The 12,277-nt window shown below is 38.0% G+C and overlaps 1 protein-coding gene across 3 annotated transcripts in view; it reads left to right on the top strand.

The window, feature by feature from the left end:
- The first annotated feature begins 288 nt into the window (after positions 1–288).
- TNPO1 (transportin 1) overlaps positions 289–12,277 on the top strand; it is a 70,874-nt gene continuing 58,885 nt past the window's right edge. The window contains exon 1 of one of the 3 annotated variants that reach the window (XM_086866679.1): positions 289–393. The gene's annotated coding sequence lies outside the window, so the exon portion shown is untranslated. Of the gene's footprint in view, positions 394–476; positions 648–12,277 lie in introns of those variants that run through there. The other 2 variants (XM_086866675.1, XM_086866681.1) reach the window with 2 other exon arrangements.

The following is a 12,277-nucleotide window of genomic DNA, read 5'->3' on the forward strand; positions in this document are numbered from 1 at the left end:
CCAGTATGCAGTTGTCTTTCCAGGCTGCAAATGCACCTTTCCTGATAATGTCCCGCTTTTTGTACACCAGTACTGCCAAGTCCTTCACAAGGCTCCTCTCATACCATTCACTCAATCCATTGGCAAGACCCTGCGTGCACTTGTACTGCCTGCCTAAGATGAAAGCTAAGGTACTATCTATACCTTTGCTGTCTAGCCCGCAGCCTCATTTTTGGTTTTCTATCATTTTTGGCACCTGTGTCAGATACCTGCTGTAGAGCGGCTGAGGCCGGAGGGGTGCGGGCGTGAGGGTGTGCGAGGAGAGGAGGCCGGCCTGAGGAGCCTGGCAGGGCCCAAGAGAAAGGATTCTTGCGAGGAGCCCGTTCGCCCTGAGGGGGCGAACCGGCCGAAACGGTGAGAGGCCAGGTGGGGCCTGGCGGCCATTTCACCGCCGCCTCCATCCCGCCCGCCGTTGCCAGGGTGACCGGGGCAGCGGCGCCCCCGCCCCCGGCCCCGCCCCGCGGCCAATCGAGGGGCGGCGGCGGCCGAGCGAGGTTCCCTTTGTTCAGCCATTTCGGGGGCTGGAGTGGCGCCGCGCGGAGCTGTGGAGGGAGAGGTCGGGCCGCTCCCTCGCCACTCCCCTGCCGCCGGGCTCTGGGATGGTGTGGGTACGTGTCCGGGCTGCGAGGGGCGGGCTGGGACGTCCCATTCCCGGTAGTCGTCGCCGCCGCCGCCGCCGCCGCGTGCCCCGGCCGATGTCAGGGGCCTCCGCGGCACTGTTGGCCGGAGAGCCGTGGTACCGGCCGTGGGCTCTCTTCCGCTCCTACCGGGGATGGATGGATGAATGGATGGATGATAAACGGATGGATGGATGGACGGACGGATGCATGGATGGATGAATGGACGGATGCATGGATGGAGAAACGGGGCTCGGCTGGAAACTGAGGACCCGGGCAGACCCCCGAGTTATCCCCTCCCGTCCCCCGTTTTCCCTGGCTCCTTCCTGTGCCACGGCTGGCGCCGTCTCCGCAGCATTGTAGCGAGCCGGAAAGTGAAAGTCGCTTCAGGAGAGACGAACGTGGCCCTTTTCTTACCGTAGTTCCTGGCGTGCGTGGGGTCCCTGCTGTAAAGATTTGCCTAGGTGGGGTTTTAGATTTTTATTCCAAAATATTAGAGAGGCGAGAAATCTCGTGTTTGTCTAGTACTTTCTTTTGCCTAGGACGGTTGTTAATTTAAGTACTCGATGGAAATTGATAGTGGAACTTGTGAATCTGTTGTGGGGTGACTGTACAAAGCACAGGAATGCTTTCTGGGTTGGTACAAATGATTTGTTTAGTCTGTAAGATACTTATCTCCTGGCTGTGAATGTTATAATTCCTCTCATTTAACTTTCTGTTCAAGACCTGAGAAATCCTCCTGCCGTTAGGATTGTTCTGCCATGTATTCAGGCTACCACAGCTTCTTAACCTGTCTGCTTGTCCTCTTGCATAGTTAAGTAGTCCTTAATGTGGCATTCGAATACATAAAGGTATGGTTAAATCCTTACAACACACATGGAACAAAAAGTTGACTTGTGTTCCTTCTGTAAATGAGTAATTGAACAGAAAAAATAGTCATATGCCCAAACTCTTAAAAGGAGCCTATGATAGAATTGGAAGCTGAGCCCATAAGTCTTCATTCTACATCTGCTGTGTGAATTGTAGTTATTTTTGAGTGATATGTGGGAGGATGGATGAAAGGTGCCTACAGTTGGGAAGAATAGTTTATGAGCAAAATTACTTTAGAATGCATTTTCAAGCTTTAGCTAGCTTATATTCAAAGCAGAGATAAGACAAAATAATTATGATGCTGCAAAAACAGGGTTACAAAAACAGTTTATTGACTTTGTTAAAGGAGGAGAGCTCTGGTTAGAATGAATATTGACTAAGGACCATGATTACTGTTGGATACAGGCAATGTCACATTTCATTGACTAATACAGGTGCAAGTACAGCTGCTAAATTGAGCTATGCCTTGTGACAGGGAGGTTGAAACAACATAATAATGGCTTTATGAATGTAGGCTTTTACTGGATTATCTGTCACACTTTTCTGTTATATTTATTTAGAATCCAGTTTAGGAGTCCTCGTATGTGATTATTTGATAAAGCATGTATGTGTGCTTAATTTTTAGCTTCAGGAATTGAGCTACCTTTTATAGTCCAGTGATAGGTATGCACAGAACTGTTCAGCAGACTGGCAGAGCTCTGGTAGAGTATATCCTATTCATAATTCAGGCACACCAAGATGCTGTGGCTACAAAGGAGGGTGGTGGAAGGCCAAGTACTATCTTCCTCCATCAAAGCTGATGTTCAGAATCTTTCCAGTTAAAGATTGGGGCTGAAATAGAGACTGACATTTTATCTTTGAAATGTTTTAATAATAAAGATCTTCTTTCATGGACCCAATGTTGTCAGTGTCATAAAACAGGTTTTTGCCATAAAAAATTTTACAACAGGTTTGTGAACTTGGTATGCACTGATCAGTGCATTATTATCAAGCTGTGCCAGTAGCATGAAACAGGGAGGATTTTTTTCCTTGCGTTGTTTCTGAAAGGGTGGGACTGCTTTTCCATTACTTTCATGTCTTAATATGTTGTAGTTGCGATCAATTTTGATCACAAAAATTAATTTTCCCCATTAATTTTGTTCAAATTCTACAAGCATTTAAGTACATATAATAGTAGTATGTTTCAATCACTGAATCCACTGCTTTCCACTCACTGTTTCATAGTATTGATTTGGATAATTGGGGTAGGTTTTCTACATACAGCAAAAGATTTTAAATATATACTGTACAATTTTTTATTGCATGTATTTTACATATATAAATAATAATATATTCATATTTAGAAAGATACTACTATAGCTATATTATTCAATTCATACTGAAATTATTTTAAATCTCTCACTGAAAGAGATATAGTTGTGTAGATCCACTGTTTGGTTTATGTATGTGACCTGTCATGTACATGGTAAAACACTGTACATATTTATGCATATATACATGGATGCTGTTGAATATGGCATTTCTAGTAACATTATGAAATAAACCTCCAAATGTTACTTTCAGCTTTTAGGTGGTTTAGCCTGGTCCCTACCAGGCTCCAGAGTGAAATTTAAACAATTATTTGTTAATTTCCTGTGTACTGAATGCATCTGAAATTTTCAGTTTGTGTATGTGTCTGCATCTAGTGTGTATGTCCTTGTGTATGTGAGTCAAATCTCAAGGCATAAAATCAAATAAAATTTTTGTTTAAATAAAAGTTTTGGATTTTAAATCTTGACTAAAGAACAGAAAATAACTCTCATATTATTCTCCTATTAAGTAATTTAATTTTGTAGAGCATTTTCTACGAGTTATTGTCAGATACCCCTTAAACACTGAAAATGTGTTGCTTATGGTGAGCATGGCACTAAGTGCATTGGTTTAAATAATAGATCAGTGTTACATATGAAAAAGGAAATGACAAGACAAACTGTTTTTGGCAGAGAATAGAAAATAGATAGTAGGTGGTACAAAGATGCAAGAAAACTTACTGTCTTAGAATTCAAAAATAACACACTTGTGGAAATGATGGTGTGATAGTTTGGGAACTTCTGGCCTGTACTAAGTAGGTCTGTAATAATCATCACTTTATGACTTCTGGCACCCAGGGTCACATGCTTTTCCAACCATGCCAAACCAGAGCCTAATCTATGGCCTTTCTCCACCTTCCCTACTGCATGTTCAGATCATTCAAGTTAGGATTGCAGTCTAATACTCACATTTAAGCTTTCCTATCCATTCTTACACCCATACAAGTTTATTCTTAATTTCAGACTTCAGTCATACAATTTCTCCTCCACATACCCGTATCAGCAACCTTCACTTCCAGAAAAAAAAGTGGAACCTTGGCTTCCCCTGCATGTATGTGCCTCTTTAATCCTGTTCTTCTTACTTCACCGTGTCTTGGTCCTCTTCTATCCCGAACCAGAAGTGTACTCTGCCTGTGGACACCAGAGCTATTCATTGTGTTGAATGTGGATGGTGGCTGCAGTAGTTCCCAACAGGTTTTATGGAGGCCAAGGGGCCATTGCTGTGCTGGCTGTATAGGAGCAGTGAGACCCAGAAGTGTGGCTCAGTTAAGTTTTGAATGTAGCATGGAAGCAGGCAAAAGTGGTGTTTGCACTACACTTTGGCCACCTCTTTTATAGACGAGGAAGAAAAATCAGTAGCAGACATGCATGGAAAGGCAAGAGTAATTTTCTTAAGAGACTAAAAAGCACACATCTGCTTCTTCTACCAGATAAGCTAAATCAGTGCTAAAATCCAAACAGATATTTCAGTCTGTTTACATCCATTTTGCTTGAGTCAATTCATCAGGAAAAAAAAAGCCAACCTTAAATTAAGGTTGTGCAGGTAGGCCCCAAGCCATGTCTTTGGAAATCTGGAGTGACTACAGTCCATTAAGTGTAATGCAAATAGATGAATTTTGCATAAGAGGCAGAAGCTTCAGTTGTTGAATGTGGCCCATGAAAAGTAGTTAAAAACAAGCAAGATGAGCTTTGAATGGGAGATTTTGAATAAATGGGAATCACATTAACAAGAACACAAGGGTTATCTATTTGCATTCTTTGCTTGTAGGTGAGAAAACAGACACCACATTGGTGCCTGGAGCAGAGATGCTTTTGGAGCCCTTTGGAAAAGGAATAGAAGTAGGTCAACAGATGACAGGAAATGCTTGGTTTAAAAATTCTTTATGTTGTTTCATTATTCTCTCTAACATAAAGAGCATGTATTCCCTAAGTGCAAATGTATGTAATTTTGTATATCATGTGTTCAGATATCTTTTAACCTTTCATACTTAAGAATTTATTTGGTCATTTGATTATACTGACAAATGACTTCAGACACCTTCTTTCCAAAATCTTCCATGTAGAAGGCTTGGTATATTTGCCTTCTGTTACTCCACTAAAAACTGTAACTTCACAATTCTTTTCTTCTGGAGAATCTCCTATTCCCCCAGGAGATAACACTGTTGGTTTTCTGAGCCAATGAGTGCTTGTATCATGTTTCACAATCTGTGATGATAGTATGTTTTTCAGTTTGGCAAGGAATCCTGTCCTAAATCAAGCATTGTTTGTTCCAGTGGTTCTCTTAATTTCTTGGTGATTACACAGAATCAAAATAGCAAGCAAGAATCAAATACAGCACAACTGGCAGTATTCAAAGCATCCCTCAGTTGCACTGCACATTTCAAGGTATGCTTTGTTTTGGTTGCTCCTTCTAGCTCAGTCTTTTCAGATGTGGGGTGGAAAAGATGATGCTGATAAGGGAATTCTAGGTTAATCTTGCATATAACCACCACAGAGTTCCGCTCTTGGGTTGGTTGTTTTGTTAGTTGTTTCTGTTTTTAGTAGTTGTTGTAGTGTTTTAAAGATGAAATATTTCTTTTAGGTATGAGAAAATTAATAGGCTATATGGAGCTGCATTTTAAAATATTTTTTAATATTTAAGTATATGAGTTTTTATATCAGCACGTGAGATTGATAATCAGTAGACATTGAGAATACTGTCCTTGTTTTGTTTCTTTTGTTCTGGGTAACAGGGCTAATGGATCATAGTGAGGCTTTGATAATTTTAGCTCCATTGGGGTGGGATTCTCTCTATTTTTTTTTTTTTTTAAGGTTAATTGAGATAGCAGAGGATGTCTTTTGATGATCAGTAGGTCTTGCTTTGGGTAATAATGCTGATTTACTTGAACATAAGTACAATTTCTTTACTGCAATTGTTTATTATTGGAGCTCAGGAGAAAGAGTATACCCATGGAAACAATTAACTATCCTGAATTTTGTGAGGGCATACAAGTTGGACCTAAATGGTGATGGAAATTTTAAATGTTGGTCTGTGAATTATTTGTAATCTGACTTGCTGTTTTCACAAATAAAACGTGATTTTTCTATATATTTGGTTTAAAATTTTACAGATGGGAAGAACAATAATAGAAAATAATATTTCTATTTTTCTTGACATTTTCTTCTTGCTCTCTTATCAGAGATAATAGCAGAAATCCTAAGTGTTAGAATTAAGTGTGATAAAGTGATAAATAAGGTGAGACATTAAAAATTAATTTGAGAATTTGATATCTCTGATAAAATATTACATGCAGAAGGAATTCTAGAAAAGGTGCTGTAGTACATGGTTCTGAGCTCTGCAACATGCCTTCTAGTGTTTTCTGTGGAACTTAAAAAGAGGAACCTCAAGTTCAGAGTGATTAGATATAGTGTAATATTTTCATTGCAATTTAATCCATGGGTCCTCCAGAAGATGATATCAAAGTAAGATAATAAAATTCATTAGTTCATTGCAACAGTCATTGCAACAGTAGTATGTAGATTAATTACTTCAGCCCTGTTATAGGTAGGTCTGAAAGCAAACCAATTTTTATTTGGGTGAGGTTCAGCTGTCTATTTACATTTTCAGTAAGTGTTAAATAGAGAAAATTATTATTATACAAATATCCTTTAAGATTATGTTAATTTAGTTATAAATGTGTTTGAAAGTGACCTCTGATTTCCTCACTTAGACTTTTATGTTTTATTTTGAAATTCTGAAAAAATATTAAAAATCAATATTGGTCTTACCCATGCTGAACAGCTTTAACACTCTCAGTTAAACTATCAGGGAAGACCAAGTTTTTTAAAAGTGTTTTTATTTGTTTATAAAACACTGTGTATGTGAGACATTCATTACATTGTCATACAGTCAGTTTTCTTATTGGAAGACAATTTGAAAGATGTTAAAAAAACTTGTCTGCCATATTATGCAGAAAATAGCTTTTATTATTATTATTTTAAATTTAATATATAATTTTATATTTAATTTTCACTTATGGTAGTGCCCATAAGCTCTAGAAGTGAGGCTCTAACACGTCAGGTGTGCAACGAAACAGCCTTTTCTGCATATGGTTTACAACTGATTTACAAAACAGGATATAAATGGTTTTCAGTAGGCAAATACAGGGAGAATAAGAAGTATGAGAGAGACTTAAGGCCTCTGTGAACATTTCACCTAAGGAGAATTTCCACATAAAATGTGAGAAAGGCCAGAATGTATCTTGGAATGCCTTTTGTATTACATGCTTTAAAGGGCATCATATGAGAAAGCATGGTGCAGGTCAATAAATTAATCCTCAAGATGAAGTTTATAAAATCACTAGCAGGAAAAAAAGCCCATATTCTGCATTATGATAATGTATAAGAACTGTTATATAGGGGAAAGATGTTAATTTATTCTCTTGGCTATAGACAGTTTAAGCTGTGGCTGCAGTTTAAACTCTTCATAGCTTTATGTTTCATGTAGTGATTGCATTACTTTTTTTAAGACAAAGATGATATGTAGAGTGCCAGCAAGTTTATTTAGGGGAGTAGGTGAAATGATTTGCAGTCAGGTTTTATTAAAAATGTATTTAAGGGGCCTTCAATTTATTAAATGACCTGTGCATTAAGATTAAATTATTTAAATTAGTTTTTCCACTGAATAAATTTCTTTTATCTTTCAGCAAGGGAAGCAGAAAACCAAACCTTTAAAAATCTTGAATTTTTTGTTTTGTATTGGTTGTTTCGTTAGTAGCATTTTAAGGGAATGAATTGATTTATGTATCATTTTGACTAAGGAACTGGTAACAGCAACTAGTCTCTGATTCAAATACATTTTGATATCCTCCACAAACCAACAGATAAATATTTAAATGACTAAAATGTTAAAAACTTAGGTAAGAATTACAAATAAATTCCTCATTGAATTACATTTTTATATGTTCAGGTTCTTTAAGTCTAGGTCTCTTTTCTAACCTGAATGCATAATGTACTTTAAGTTTAGTTTTTGGTTTCTAATGTTTCTTCTTTCGTGAAATGCTGCATTTTGACCAGAAAGGTAAAAGAATTGCTAAGGGGGTTTAAGTTGATTAAGTCTGCATTAAACTGCCCATGGAATTTTACGGGATCATTCATTTGTACAATAACAATCTTTATCTGTGCAGAAACAGCTATGTAGCCACTTCAGCACAGGAGCTTTAGGTAAGGTGTACATTCAGACTTGCTTGCAGTTTCCTTTACACTGGTTTGACATTGCTTCAAAACTGATCTCATAGCTGCAGTTGTGAGAATACTTCTTAAAAAAACAGGCTAGAAATGAGACAATACAGTAAGTATTAAACTGTTATACTTTTGTTTTTAAATTGCTTCCTGTACTTGTGCTCTTTTTTTAACTAGACAGTGTAAGTCCACTGTCTACCTGTAATTAGTCAGTGATCTCTTAACACTCATGCTGGAAGATCTTCATTGAAGATCTGTGCAGAAGAACTCTTTAGGTTTTCTTTTTTCTGTTGGCTTCAAACTACAGCAACTTGAATATCTTGTTTAATTGGAAGTCTGAGACCTCTCTAAAACCTCATCTTCAGATGTCATATCCAAGGGCATTTAGAGTATGACTGAATATGCTTAAACTGAGAAAGTTGACACATTTTTCCACTGGCCATTTCTATTAGATATTCACTGTGCATCTATTAATTGAAATAGTCTTCACTCCTAACATTATCCTGCTTTCCTTGCCACAATATCCAATCAGTTTTATTTCTTTGGTCAGATGAAAACTGGAAATTTTCTTTAGGAATTTTTAATACTGTTTTAATTTGTATTAATAATCTGTCTTTAATAAGACAGACATTTCTCTGTTCTTTTATAGTTGTCTCGCAAAACTTCTGCCAAGTTCATCTTGAAGCACTTGGATTATAACTGTTATATAAAACAATCATACATTCAACTTATATAATTGCTTGCCATTTGAAAATACCGTTGCCATTTCAAAATTCAGAGAAGGCAGAAACACTGGTTTTGATATGTCTGTAAATTCCACTGTGTATATAGATGCAGGAACAGTTTGGGAATGGAAGTACTTCTGCCTTTATCCATCATTGGTTTTTTACTCCCTAGTTAATCTGAGGCCTGAAAAGGAATGTGCAGTCATTCTTTAGCATTCTCATTAAGATCAATAACTCCTATTTGCTTATTTACCTTAAAAGTTTTGCTTCTTTGATTAGGGTGGGTAGTGTATGATTGGAGCAGTTGACGGCTCTCACTGATGAACACATTCTCATATGGAAGGAGCTCCATTCAGTAATTCAGTAAGATCAGTAATTATTTCCTCACTCTTTTCCACAAAGATGTAATTTTGGAATATTTATCTGACATTAGAGAACACCCAGTACTCAGGCTCACTGGATAAGATTGAATTCCAGTTTCTTTCTCAAGGTTTGTAGATCTTCCACCTGTGTACCTGCCAGCTCTTAATATGACTCCACCCATTAATCCCTATGCAGGACAGGGAGTGTGCTCACAGGAGATACAGAGGGACTGATAGAAACTGAAATACTGCCATTTCCTTGAGGCAACAGCATCTTAAAAGTCTTTGATAGGCCACTCATTGCAGTAAAGAAATTAATCAGCTATGCAGGGAAAAATAAACTAGCATTCTATTGCAATGACCAGTGATGATGGTTTAGCCAGAACTGTTGTTGTCAGTATTGCAAGTATCACCAAATCACCAGTGTTGTCACTAATGACAGATCAGACAGTGGTAGTGTCACTGACAGGTGTATGTCTTAGTCAATGTTCTGTGTGTAAAGGTTTTAAAACCCAGAATGTTCAGAAAAAGACTGGGAGGCAAGTAGATGAGTGTGTGGTTCTGAATTCTCTGCATCCTGGGATGCAAGGTATTTTGCTAAGAAGTAAAAATAAAACCTAATCCTGATTAATCAGGTCTTAAGGCTTCCAATATAATTTTTGCTTTGAACCTTGTACTGAATTCCTAATTACACCTGATGGGCTTCCCAGAGGAGACTTCCAGTATTTTGAGTTTTCTTTACAGTTGGTTTCTTTACAGTGGGTGCATACTATGAAAAGATAGTGGTATGATTTAAACAGTGTAAACAAATTAATTGTAATAATTGAAATTTGAAGGCCAAGAGATTTAAATTTTTGTATTTTGTTTTAATTTAGCTTTTCTTTCCCACAATAGATAATTTTATACCTCATTTCTGAATCAAAACACACTTACAAATAAATATGCCATTTGACTTGTATTTGGTACCTTTTTCTACTACCAAAGGGTCTTCAGCACCTTTACAAGTTTTCTTTCTTAATTAATGAGATTCCTAATTTTGACCCTCTAATGTATTATTATTGTTTATAATTGTTAAGATAATGTTGTACAAAAAGGAATTTAAATTAGTGAACTGTTTCATGCGGGCTGTATCGGTATTTTATATATCCTTTGCACTAAACTTGGTTGGTTTATAAGTGCCTACATATTGACAACAATTGGAGAACTATGATGTGTTTTGGTTCATCATGGTGCAGATTTTTTCAAAGTTAGCTTAAAAACAGATCATCGCTTACTTTAGATTAAGTTTTTTAAATAATGGTGAATAACTTAATTTTAAATAAACAGGGCATTTTTTTTTTTTCAGGGCCAAGAACTTCACCAAATTTGGCACTGTCCCATGATGAGGTGTAATCTCCTTTATATTTGCTGTTTTTAGTAGCAGGGATGATTTTGTCTGCAAACATTATTGTAAAAGAAGAGCAACAGATGTTTATCACGTGCCTATGCCACCAGGGCTCACACAAAGGCCCTGTCTGTCTTGGCTGAGCCATTGTGAGAGGAACAGGCACCATGGAATTTCTTAGTTTATGACTTTCCTTCCAAGATTTTCAGGGACTAGGACCACTTTCTCAGCCGTACAGTAAGTCAAAACAGGAATCATGCATCTATTAACGTCTTTATTAATCACTGTTAGTTGATAAGAATGAATGTATAACTGAAAGAAAGTGAATGCTAGAATTTCAGGGACTGCATCTCTTTATTCACAGCCTTATACCCATCCATGTTTATCGGTTTTTTCAGCTGTAACTTAATTTTTAAATTATAACTGCTACTTTCCTCAGATGTTTTCAAAACTCTGCATTCTGACCTATCACAAGGAACAGGTTCAAGAGCTGTGTATCATTTTGATTTTTATTTGCATCTTGGGGAAGCCTGTATTACCAATTAGAAAAACCGAAGTTCAGCAAAAATCCTCCAGCAGGTACCAGTTGCTTTGCCTCCTACTGTTCAGAGGAAGAAATCTTACTGTATACTTTAAGTAGGGAGTAGAACAGGGGTCTAATCATGCTTAATTTTAAGTAGGTAAAAAGTGCATGCTGGATTTCGGACAAGAAATTTGACAGTCAAGGTTTAAATAAGATTTGACTCAAGAATTATTGGAGATGTAAAAACGCTCGCTGTGAGAGACTTCTCCAGGGTCAAGCTGTTCAAGTATAAGCAATTTATTATAAGGGTAAAAGGAGGAGAGACCCGTGTCCGCCACCAGCCTCGGCGTCCACGTGGTCCGGGGGAGGGGAGAGAGTGCAGGTGGAGCAGGGGAGGTGAGGTTGGAAGGGGGAGGGAGGGAGGGAGGGAGTAAGAGCGGGAAGACGAGAGGGGTAGGAGCAGGGAGAGGGGGCTGAGAGTTAAGAGGGGTTCAGAGGTAAGAGCGGGGGAGAGGGGAGCTGGGAGAGGGGAGAAGAGGGAAGGAAGAGGGAAGAGTTAAGAGTAAAGAGGTAAGAGTAAAGAGTAAAGAGGGCGAAGTTCTTGTTACAATCCAATATATCTTTTTCTATCGAGAATATTCTAATTACCAGAAACCAATCACCATGAGACACACCCACTAAAGAATTTACATACAACCTATGGGCTTCCCTATATTAACATACAGTGTTGCATTTTATACTCTACAGAGTTTTACAAGTTCTTTACTTGCTTCTTTACTGCTGGACTCTTCTTATCAGCAGAAGGACATTGTTTTATCAACAGGGATTCTCCTCTAGCTGGCTAGGCTATTGTTCTTTGGTTAACCAGTACTCAGTATCCTATAACTCAAGCAGGCTTTCATTTCTACTTTGATTCTAGCCTTCATATTTTCACAATCTAGTGCCAAACAATCACATTCATAAGGTTTCCCTGTTTCACCTTCCCCAACAAAGAATGATGCCTTTCATCCTTTGTACACCCACTTACTCCCTTTACCATGTAAGATTTCAGCTGATTGTTCTGGTATTTTCTGTCACAAATTCATGAGGTAGTGTTTATCTCAAACGGCTCTCCATTTAGTTTTAGATTGTTTTCTGACTGCCAGTGTTAAAAGTATGTACTACCATTTTAGTATCCAACATGATTAC

The sequence above is a fragment of the Cyanistes caeruleus genome, chromosome Z (genome assembly GCF_971803275.1).
Source record: "Cyanistes caeruleus chromosome Z, bCyaCae1.hap1.1, whole genome shotgun sequence".
NCBI classification, from domain to species: Eukaryota; Metazoa; Chordata; class Aves; order Passeriformes; family Paridae; genus Cyanistes; species Cyanistes caeruleus.